The sequence below is a fragment of the Macaca nemestrina genome, chromosome 11, assembly GCF_043159975.1.
Source record: "Macaca nemestrina isolate mMacNem1 chromosome 11, mMacNem.hap1, whole genome shotgun sequence".
Classification (NCBI taxonomy): Eukaryota; Metazoa; Chordata; class Mammalia; order Primates; family Cercopithecidae; genus Macaca; species Macaca nemestrina.
The window spans coordinates 37,023,581-37,035,435 of record NC_092135.1 but is presented as its reverse complement, the minus strand read 5'-3'; the positions used below and the strand labels follow the sequence as shown (position 1 = coordinate 37,035,435).

The following is an 11,855-nucleotide window of genomic DNA, read 5'->3' as shown; positions in this document are numbered from 1 at the left end:
AAAGAAGCACCTGGCTTAGCCATGCTGTCCCACAGCACAAGATCAACTGCTGGTTTGGATATCAGGTTTATTTCTTTTTTGTACCCCTTTCTTGCTAATGGGCAAATAAGACAAATGAGGTAGATGGAAGAAACTATAAATATATATTTGCCCTTTTATTTCTACTTGCCCTTTTGATTTTCGTCATGGGTTTTCTTCAGAGGAAAACAGATGGGATGCTTTGAAGCAAGCTACAAGATGGTAGAAAATTTACAAAATAAGATCTGTGTGGGAAAGTTAAGAGAACTGTATGTGCTCAGTCTGGGGAATATAGGAAGACAAAGTGGAAACATCAAAGCTGTCAACACATATATAAAAGGATATCAAAGCGATGTGTTGTTGCCATTGACCACAATCAGGAGAAATTGAGTTAAATGACAGCAGAAAACACATTCTGAGGAAAGGCAAGCCTCACCCCCACCCCACCCTCAACCCATCTTAAATCGATGTTGCCACATTCTCATATAAAGAAATAAGGGAAATCTAGCCATTATTCACATTCAGTAAATTCTGAAATAGTTCAAGTCCTTCCATGACAACCAAATGAAGACAGATTAGCCAATCCAAGCACTTACTCTAAATGCCTGGCATCTATCTCTATGTATGGGTAACTACCTAGTTGAAAGTCACATTTGAAGGACAATCTGGACATATGAGGTTTAGGGGGCAGGACTATCTCTACTCTGTCATCGCACTGCCATAACATCCCCATTTGCGGGCACTGGGAACACAGCCTCCTGCAGAGAGACTTCGGGGAAAGATGGGGTTCAGGTTCTAGTGTGCAATTAAACAGAGTCACATGAAGAAGGTGCTGGGGAGTCTCTAGGTTCTTTCCAGCTGCATTGTCCATGGGGGAGGGAGTTGTTTAGAGACTATTCTCTGCCTTAGTTTATTCTTTTATTAGAAAAGTTGTGAGCTGTGGTTTAAATATAAAAACTGTACATTACAGCTTGCTTTCTTCCTGTATCTTATTTTACGGAATCCTCGCAACTTTCTGAGGAAGATATTAACCAATTATACAGACTCTGAGAGTTTCATAATGGCATATTATCACTAAGAGCAGATTCAAGAAGAATCTTAGAGTAGAAGTCATGAATAGCCATGCTTAGCATATGGGCATAGAAATCCAGGGGAAGTGAAAAAAAGAAGCAATAAATTTATGAGCAAAGAGATGGTGGCCATGTCGTTGAAGAAATATATGCATTATGTAATGAAATATAATTTGGTATTCAATTACAATATTATATCAGCTAATTAATCAAGACGTCAGCAGTGTCATCCTTTCCTTTGTGACCTCAGGAGAATCATCTCAAGCTCCACCCTATTTACATGGAAAGCCCAGTGTCTTTTACAACATTTCTTCTAATTCTAGCACTTTCGAATGTTATTTCATGTTCCTCATGAATTCTCAATTTTATGTTACGCATTTTATTCTGTTAATTTATTGAATTCCTCCTGGAATACAGTTTTTACTTCTTGATTCCATTCCTACAACCTCTGAAAAACTGCCATGCATGGGATATCTAGAGTTTGCAATAGGCTTTTGCAGAAAGGAGATTCATGGGGGTAATGGAGACAAGCACTTCATTGCAAGATTATACGGAATATTATTTAAAACAAAACACTATATTTTCCTGTTACACAAATAAAATCCTTTGGCAATTTTCATCAACTTACCAGAGAAGATGAGCTGTCAGTTTCCTCCCTCGTCTCCTGCAATATCATGTTTTTAAAGCTTCACCATTTCTACCCCAATCGGTGTCTGTTTCTAAGTAAAGGCATTTCTTCTTTAAGAGAAATACATGTGTCGTGTCCAGCAGGGAAATAATTTGAACTAACCTTATTTCACAGGTGAAGAATTTCATAATGATGTGTTTAATTAATGTGTCTGAGGTGTTCGCTTACAAAGTACCAAATTCAACACATGAACCCTAGTCATTCCAAGCTTGAATTCTTCCAAAGACAACATGTCTTACCTTATGTGTAGCTTACCCTAAACAGGCCTGACTCACTGGAGAAACATATTGTTACAGATTCTCTGTTATAGTTCAGCTTTATGGAATATACTAGGCATATGGAAATCTTCCAATCTGTCAGCTATCAGGATTGAATCCCAATGATTCACTAATTACACAAGGCTGACATAATGATCTCCCCTCAGTGGTCATATATTTTCCATTCCTTCCTCTATGTTCTGAATACTCTGGAGATATTTTCTCTTGGACTAACTCTGGTCTCACTGCAACTATGCAGATTTACAGGCAGGATAGAAGCCTGACTTCCTGAAAACACCCTGGCACTCATAACTGGACAACAGCAGCTGAGCTCAAGCCTATCGTTCTTCCGAGATCTTATCTAGATCTTCAAGAGACCCTTCCCATTACTCCTTTTAGCATTGGTGAGCAATCTGTGTGTTCAATTGGCAGAAAGGATGTTGGACCATCCCAGCTAATATCCCAGAGTTCTGACAAGAGTGCCCTGTAGAAACCAGTCCTTGACTATGCCCAAAAGTCCTTTCTCTTTGGGATCTTTTTTTTTTTTTTTTTTTTTTTTTTTTTTTTTCTGACTCGTGAGTGACACTCATGCAATGTGAGGGGAAAATAAGACACTAAGTCAAATCTACCTCGGTAATCACCAGCATGCTTTCATATATATTAGTGCCCCTTTAACTCTAACCTTCTGGATCAGCAAGTGAATGGTCTTTAAGAATCTTGACCTCATTTTCTTTTCTCATGACTTAACAAACAACTCCAATTAGGTTACCCAATCAGAAGGACCATGTACTAAATATCCTTTTAAAAAGCAAGGGCAGAGACAGGGCTCAGTGGAGAAGGACTTATTATCAGAAATGAGAGTGAATTAAGTAGACTTTAAATTATTTCTCTTTTCTAATTTCTCTTTAAATTATAATGAAAATTATTCATTAGCTTTCTGATTTAAAAAATGCCTATTTTAAGACATTTACTAGGTAACTTCTACATCATTATACGGTGGAGAGAACCCTGAAATATGCTGTGCACAGTTGCTAAAATCTTTCTTGGAATATATTAATAGCATTTCTCTAGAGTGTTTCAGAATGATGACATTCTGTACAATGATTATGAACTTGGATAACAATCCTGAAAAACAGCTCTGATAATAAAATATATTTGAGTCTAATTTTCTGTCCAATACTCATGTCTACTTTGTTAAGGTCAAATAGAATTTTGTAAATGATATGAGTAGAATAAAGTTGTTTTTTCTCTTGTGCCATACTTTTCCTTTTATAGAAATATCAGCCTCTATCCTCCTCCATCCTATATCTCAACAGATAATGGGAACCCAAAGAAGCTACAAATATCCAAAAAATAAATAAATAAAAACATTGTACTAACATTAAGAATTATCCAAAATTCCCAGACTCCTGTGAAGGACACCAATGTGGGAGACACTCAGCAGTAGGCATACACCTCTTCCCTACTCATGGATATACAAGATTATTCAATGGATCTCATGAGAGATAAAAAGGTGACCCTTTCATTGATGCATAATTTATGTTCTACTTTCATGAATTGAGGATTTAAAATAGAATCTTAAAGTATACCACGCACATCACTATAGACTGTCTTTGAATATTTTAATAATCTCTCTAAAATCTTTCTATTATGACAGTCTTCTATAGAATGATTAGAAACTGAAATATCGGTTTGTAAAGCCAGTTTGATTGTAAGGTATTTTTGAGTCTCCTTTCTACTGTAACAGTGAGTTCTGCTGAGTTAACATGAGTTAGAACCCTTAGGGCATATTTTCATCGGCTGATGGGCCAACTTAACTGGGGTTGAAAGAGCAAAGTCATGTTGGAAGGGAAGATAATGTATATCAAGATAGAAAAATGTCAGATAAGGTCTGACAAAGTCTTTTACCTCAGGAAGTTATGATCCCTCTGGCACAGTTGAAAGTATAAGCCAAATGGGTTCATGCCTGTATTAGTCAGGGTTCTATAGAGGGGCAGAACTAATAGGATATATATATGTATATATGTAATATATGTGTATATATTTATATATGTAATATATGGGTATATATTTTATATATATTTATATATGTAATGTATGCATATATTTATATATGTAATATCCTATATATGGCACATATGTATATCATATATGTCATATCTTATATATGATATATAAATGAGAGCTATATGTCTCATATATTATATATATGTACACACACACACACACACACACACACATATATATATGGGAGTTTATTAAAGAGTATTAACTTACATGATCACATGGTCCCATAATAGGCTGGCTGCAAGCTGGGGAGCAAGGAAGCCAGTCCTAGTCCCAAAGAACTTGGAGTCCAATGTTCAAGGACAGGAAGCATCCAACACTGAAGAAAGATGTAGTCTGGGAGGCTAAGCCAGTCTAGTCTTTTCATGTTTTTCTGCCTGCTTTATATTCTGGCCATGCTGGCAGTTGATTCGATGGTGGGCACCCAGATTAAGGGTGGGTCTGCCTCCCCCAGCCCACTGACTCACATGTTAATCTCCCTTGGCAACACCCTCACAGATACATCCAGGATCAATACTTTGTATCCTTCAATCCAATTAAGTTGACACTTAGTATTAATCCTCACAGTGCCTAAAAGTTTTACCTGTGCAACTGAAACATCAAGGATTTTCCAAATTATTTGTTATACACTCCTTCCTCAGTTTTCCTACCCCTTACGTTTTTGTATCCCTTTTTAAATATTCTGAAATTATAAGGGAGTCTGGCCAGTTTTATGCTGATATCTGTCTCATTAAGCTCTCATTAGGAAATAAAAATTTTTCTAAGAGTTTAATTAGCTGATATACATACACCCCCTCCCCAAACTATCCATAATGTAAAAGTTTCCAAAATCAAAACAACAGCATCAGAAATTCTAGTACAGTTTATCACTGATAATCAAATACTACATACAGTTGACCAGGAGTTAAATAACATTTAACTTAAAATGAGAATTCCTTAACTTTTCCTAACACAAATGCTAGAAATAGAAATCCCACCCAGTAACCTGTTGGAAATTGTCAATTATAAAAATATACTGCTGAGCTGACAGCCCTGAAGAAAATGCATAGGGCAAGGTATGGAGAATAAGGTTGCAGAAGCTCCTAACACTGAGATATTCCTCAGTAAGAAACAGGAGAGGCACTGGTGAGCCCCAGCTCCTCTCTGAATCATGAGTGTGTGATCTCCTGCTTACCCTTCACATTCTGTGATAAATCCACCATCACTGAAAGTAATCTTGGTCAAGGAGGTCAGCTCATTATTCTCATTTCTCACACCTTGACCAGGCTTTATAGTCTGGCCTAACTCAAAGCTCTTTTTTTCCTTTTTTACTACGATTTGAATCTTTTAAACTAAGTTTATGATTTGTTACATTTAGAGGCCTTCTTTCAACTTATGAGTTTTTGGAAGCCTTTGTGTTTTTTTTGTTTTGTTTTTGTACAAGGAGCATGAGTACAAAAACATCACTTGCTGCATGTACATAGAATCTCTGTCTATCTATACATCTAGTTAGCCCACTAGCTAAAGGTACAATAACAGTTATCCTTAATTCTTGTTCCTTAGGAAAAAATGCTAGCAATTAAATGAACTTGGATACTTTTCACAGTTCAATCATTAAATCAAATATTTAGTTGAAGAGATACAATCCTTCTGCCTTGACTGAAATCGTTTCTGAACTGTTTGAATTTCAGAGCAAATATCCTGTCTACACAAGGTGCAAAGTCTTACTGCAGCTGAAAAGCAGTTATCCTTCATCTTAGACGTGTAAGCTAATACACAATTCAGGGAATTGATGATGGTTCTGCCTTCAGACATTCGTGACAGGCCTTTAGCTGTAATGTAAATTGCTATTATGTCTCTAATGTTGGTTCTTTCCTTCCTTCACTGACAGTCATTGCTCTGTGCAGACCCTCATAATTTCTCACCTTGATCCTTGTAATCCCACTTAATACTGTCCCGTCTCCTGACTCACTAGTGGTATACATTTATTATTTTTCTCTTGCCAGAGTCATCTTTCCTTTTCTCAAATCTGATCCTTCAATACTTTCTCCTAAAATTTTTTAATGGTTCTCTAACATCTATGCAGTGAAATTTCTTATTCCTCTACTGGGCGTTTCCTATTTCCCTTTGATTCACAGTCTACCCTTCATCACCCTGCTCTGTGTGCCCTGGGAGCCTGATTTACACTGGCATCATCAGTTGCCTTCCTTCCCATCTGGCTTCTGGTTGGGTTTAGCAATGAGAGGTAATGGCAGGAGATTGGAAGTAACAGAAGAATGAGTTTAGGGTGTTAATTCTCCCAGGTAGCAAGTTGGTGATATTTCTCTACTGAATAGGAACCCTTTCCTAGGGCTACAATTAACTCTCTGTAATTACTCTTTTGTAATCACTTTCTGTCTTTCCATTTTAGGCCTATGTGTGACACCAGCTGAGGAGTACTTCACCATCCCTTATTAGTTTCCCTTAACCTGTTCATACATTTATAAGGAGCCCCTTCATTAATGTGTGCTCTAGGACCTGGTGAGTATATCATCTACAAGTGTGTCATCTCCACAGGGTCTCTTGCTAAGACATTGGTTGATATACATGGCATCCAGGGTACTTCATCATCTTGCTCCCTTCTAGTATTTGAGTTTTTTCCTTTAAGCCTCATGTTTATTCAATATGAAATTGTCCTGCTTGTAGTTCCCCAAACAAATTATGCCCTTCCAATTCTCTCTATACATTTGCTTATGCTTTTCATTCTGCCTTCAGATCACTTTTCTTCCTTATTCACTAAGTGGGTTAGGCTGGTCCTGTATTACTATAAAGAAATACATAAGACTGTGTAATTTATAAATAAAACAAATTCCATTGGCTAATGGTTTTGCAGCCTTTGTAGGAAGCATGGTACTAGCATCTATTCAGCTTTTGGGGAAGCCTCAGGAAACTTACAATCATGGTGGAAGGGCAAAGTGGGATCAGGCATTCACATAGCCAGAGCAGGAGCAAGAGAGAGAAGGAAGAAAGGGCCCTGCATTTTTAAATGACCAGATCTTGTGTGAACTCGGAGCAAAAGCTCACTTATCACCAAGGGGATGGCCCAAGTCATTCATGAGGGATCAACCTTCATGAACAAATAGCTCCCATCTTGCCCCACCTCCAACACTGGGAACTACAACTCAACATGAGATTTGTGTAAGGACAAACATCTAAAACATATCACTTGGATAACCACAACTCATTCTTCAGGTCCCTGTTTGAAGTGTCTTTTCTGTCAAGCCTTGCCTAGCCTTCATGATCAGACTTGGAGAGCCCTTAGCTTTTTGTGCATACCCTAATTTCATCACTGTTTGTATTTGTTTATTCACATATTCATTCATTATTACTTGTTCATCCATTTATCTTCATCCAACACATACTAAATACATGCTTTCTGTCTGCCAAGCATTCCTCTAGGATTGGAGTTATCATAGTGAAAAAAGAAGATAAAAACCCATACATTTCATGGGATTGAGTATATAGAGAAGAAGAAAAATTGGTCAGGAAGAACCCTCTGGCAAAAGACCAGGCAGTGCAAGTCCAGAGGCAAAAGCCTGGTTGTGTGTTTAAAGCACACCAAGGTAGACAGTGTAACTGCAGCAGTAATAACAGAAAGGAGAGTAAGACAGGAGATCAGAAAAATGAGAAGATCTGCAGGATCAGGTAGGTCATTCAAGGACATTGTGTTTTACATAAGTGGGAATGGACTTCCACTGGACAGTCTGAGTAGAAGTGTCGCATGATCTGGGTTATATTTTTAACAATATCACCTAGCTGCTGTTAAAAATGGAGTGATACAAGAGAAGAGACAAAAATTCAGCAAAGGCAGACCGTAATATTGTTTTGTTCCACATATTTTCAATCATTTGTCGCTGAGATGCCTGAACAAAGGGTGGAAATATATTTACAGTTATGAACAAAAATTATATGTTTAAAAAACACAAACTTTGGAATCAGATAGTCTTGGTTTTGAATATCAGATCTGCTTCCTACTGTGGTATGACCTTGAATATTTTTTCAACTTTCTCATTTCTTGAAAAGAAAGATTAATAATTCCAACCTTATAGTGTTATTATAGAGTTATTTTAGGATTATTGAAAAAGTATGTAAATATTTTGACAGAGAATAAATGCCCAGTTGGTTGTAGTTATTGATATAAAATCTTCTGCACCAAGTGAAGCATGCAATAAAGATAAATTGGTCAATAAATGTTTGTTAAATATGCTGATGTTTATATCATGCAGAATTTTTTTTTTTAAGTCAGATTTCCAAGTCCACAGAATAAATAAAATGGCTGAAGAGAAACTAGGTAAGTGCACAGCTTTTATGTGGTGATTTTTTTCTGATCTCTGCGTATATTTAATTTTGCTTCCCAAATCCTGCTGATTGATTAATGAAATTAGTACACATTAACTTTGACAGTACCCAACAATGCCCATATCTATATATCTCCATTGTCCTTTCAGGCTTTTTCTCTCTCTCACTCTCCAAACACACATGTGCACACACATACTTTCAAATATAAAGCCCAAAATTCCAATAAAAGCTATAATAAAGAGTAATTTTAAAATAAATATGCTTACATTTCAATGTCAACTGATTGCCAATGCTGTCCCTTTTTGGTTACTGAAGTATTTTGTAATTCTATTTGTATTCTAAGAAGCACACTATCTATATAAGGGTTTGGATATTCAATTCCGAGGTGTTTTGGACGAAGATATTTTGCCTCTCTGACCAGGTCTCCACATACAAATGAGGCCTGGGCCGCTGCATCTTCTGGCTCTCGTTTGGTGGCTCTGTTCCAGAAGATGAAGCTCTGTGCAGAGCGAGGAGGGTCAGAGGAACATAATTTATAATAATCACATGAAAAATTTCCAACTAGTTACATTCTGATTCATTCTCTTGTTTATAAAATTGTGGTAAAATTTGAATTGATGCTTCTGCATGACTGAAACTGCTACAGAAATGCCCATCAACATGAGGGAAAGCACGGGCATCACAGGCAGTGTCTTCCCTTTGTAGAGTTGCAACATCAAAAGGATTTTATTCAGTAGCAATTGTCTACTATTTGTCATGCTTAAACCACTTCCTCAATCCCCTGAGGTTACTTCTGATTGATCAACATGCTATTTGTAATTCAATACAAAGCAGATTCCCCCAACCCAGCTGATACGCAGTGGGACCACCTTTGTTATTGGAGAGCAATTTGGCAAGATACATTAAACCTAAATGTGAGCTTACTCTTCCACCAGCAACTCTATTTTCAGGTGCAAAATTCTCATGCAAGAGATAGGAAGCCATTTGTGATTAACTCTTTGCAACCTTTGTTGTAAAAATATAAAATGAAAACAACCAAATGTCCCTTGGTACAAAACACTGTGTGATAACCACAACCACAACTGTATACAATTGATACAAAAGTTAGAGAGCAGAAACTAGGTCTGCAAATATCAACAGGAATACATTTTGAAAAATGTCATATCAAGTGAGAAAAGAAAATTGCAAAATGATACCTACAATATGCTGTTATTAAAGGAGAATTTAAAACCACTTCTGTAAACTACTAACACTGTGGCATAGAAATGCAAATAGCAAGGATACAAACCACCTTGAACATGGCGCTTTCCTCTAAAAAAGGAAAATGGAAGCAGAGTACAAAGAAAACTTCAAATCATTCTGTTATACTTTATTCCTTCCAACAGGTGTTCATAATATTATTACCTGTACTTTTCTTTATATTTGGAATAGTTGTAATAAGTCAATCCATGAAGAAAACCTAGAACTGATTTTAAAAATTCATAATTGCATACCCACATGAATGAACAGAAATGCTGTGAGATTGGTCATAAAAGACTATTTCATTAACTCAGGGGAACCCCTGGAATTGACTTTTGAGGGCTTCTGATTGAACTCTGTCTGTGTTTGCTGATTAGTATTTTGTAATTGACTAATCATAACTTCAATGCCACCAAGAGAGAAAAATATTCCCTGATTTCAGTTGATGTATAGAGATACATTTCTTATATTTGACTCCCCAGATCAGCTGGTGGATTCATAGACAGAATGGTCACATGTCTCATGCTTCTCAGAGCATTTAGGAATGACCACAGGAATACATATAATTACTCCTACACACACACACACACACACACACACACACCCCACCCCCAGGAGGTGTGATTCTTTAGTGGATTAGCACTCCAGCACTCCATGTAGACTGTAGGTCACTTTCGTGGGATTTGAAGACTGGTAGTTTAGCTGATCCAAATGGTAAGGGTGACCAAGTGTCATACTCTCAGGAGCCATCTGTGGGTATTTATGTGTTTTACATCTTTTATTCATATTTGCATTATTTTGTCTGTCACTGTCCCTTTTGTAATAGCTGCACAAATGTAAAAGCTCATCAATACAATATTCACAAATTAAATCTAACATTATTAGACATTAAATGCATTTTTAAGAAAAATACCATGATCACATGGGTTTAACATCATGAAGTCTTTTGATTTTTCTCACTACATGAAAGTTTAAGTATGAAGAAAAGCATATTCATCTCAATGGATGTACCATAAGAGCATTTAATACATTTTATTACCTATTACTGTTAAAAATCTTGATAAGGTAGAAATGGAAAAAAAAATTATAAAATACACTAAACATATTTCTTATTGTCCACTATTGGCTGAGCATGAAATTGGGGGCCAGATAAATGGTTAATTTTGGTCCATTAAGTGGACTAATAGTAATTTGTTCAAAATACAGCAAACATTGGTATTTCTCCTCATATCAAAAAAGGAAATGCAAATGCCTCAGATGTGTGAGTATAGCTACATCTGTGTAGAAAATAAGCACACGAATATATGGAAGCTGTGTGTATAGGAAAGAATATCACCTGAAAAGTCTGGAGACTAAGTCAGAACTCTTCAGGATGCCTGGTTCACTACTTCATACTGTGCATCTTTGTGTGAGATACACTTGAGCCTTACTTTTCTAACACATAAAGTGAGGGATATGAGTAGCACTCTCATGGATTAAATGTAAAGGTTAAGTGAGAAACCAAATGTAAGTCACTTAGCCTCATGTGACATGTAGCAGGTGTCCAATAAATGGAGTTTCAATTCTGTAAATTCCACATATATGCAGATAAATGTACTTAATGGAGCAAATGGACTCAGTTCATTCAAAGTCCATTTTTGTCTCTTCTCTAGAATTTATAATTAATGAAGTTTTACAATATCCTTTTACTGCTCACCAAATCCATGTACAATTTGCATACATTTACCCAAATAGCTCCTGTAAAAGGAAATGTCCTAGAAAAGTGGCTCTAAATGTGATGGTTTAATTAACCCTTTTCTTTCTGTGCATGTAAAATATCTCTTGCTTAATTTTGCCTGAGGGATTATTTTATTTTAGCTACAATTTCTATTCAGCAAATATTCAAATGAAATTTTAAAGTAAGGAGTGACAGGCCCTAGGCAATACAGAACTAGTGTATAATAATATACTTCATTTCACTCTTTAACATTAATATTCTTCTGATTACTTGAACAATGAGCACCAGAGAATAGATATAATTTCTTGAGAGTACTGTAAGCATGAAAATATTAACCTTAAAACTTTATTATGCCTATGGTGACCATGCATTTCTCATATAGATTCATAGGAATGGAAACCCATATGAGTTTCTTTTATTTGAAAAGATGCTGTAATCCATAATGCATCTTTGGGAAAGCAACATAGCTCAATAAACTAAAG

At 36.3% G+C, this 11,855-nt stretch overlaps 1 long non-coding RNA gene across 1 annotated transcript; it reads left to right on the top strand.

Annotated features, from left to right (window-relative positions):
* The first annotated feature begins 3,333 nt into the window (after positions 1 to 3,333).
* On the top strand, positions 3,334 to 6,668 carry LOC139356964 (uncharacterized). Its single transcript, XR_011609532.1, has 3 exons — positions 3,334 to 3,546; positions 5,771 to 5,843; positions 6,490 to 6,668. It is a non-coding gene; the product is annotated as an uncharacterized lncRNA (long non-coding RNA).
* The last annotated feature ends 5,187 nt before the right edge of the window (positions 6,669 to 11,855 follow it).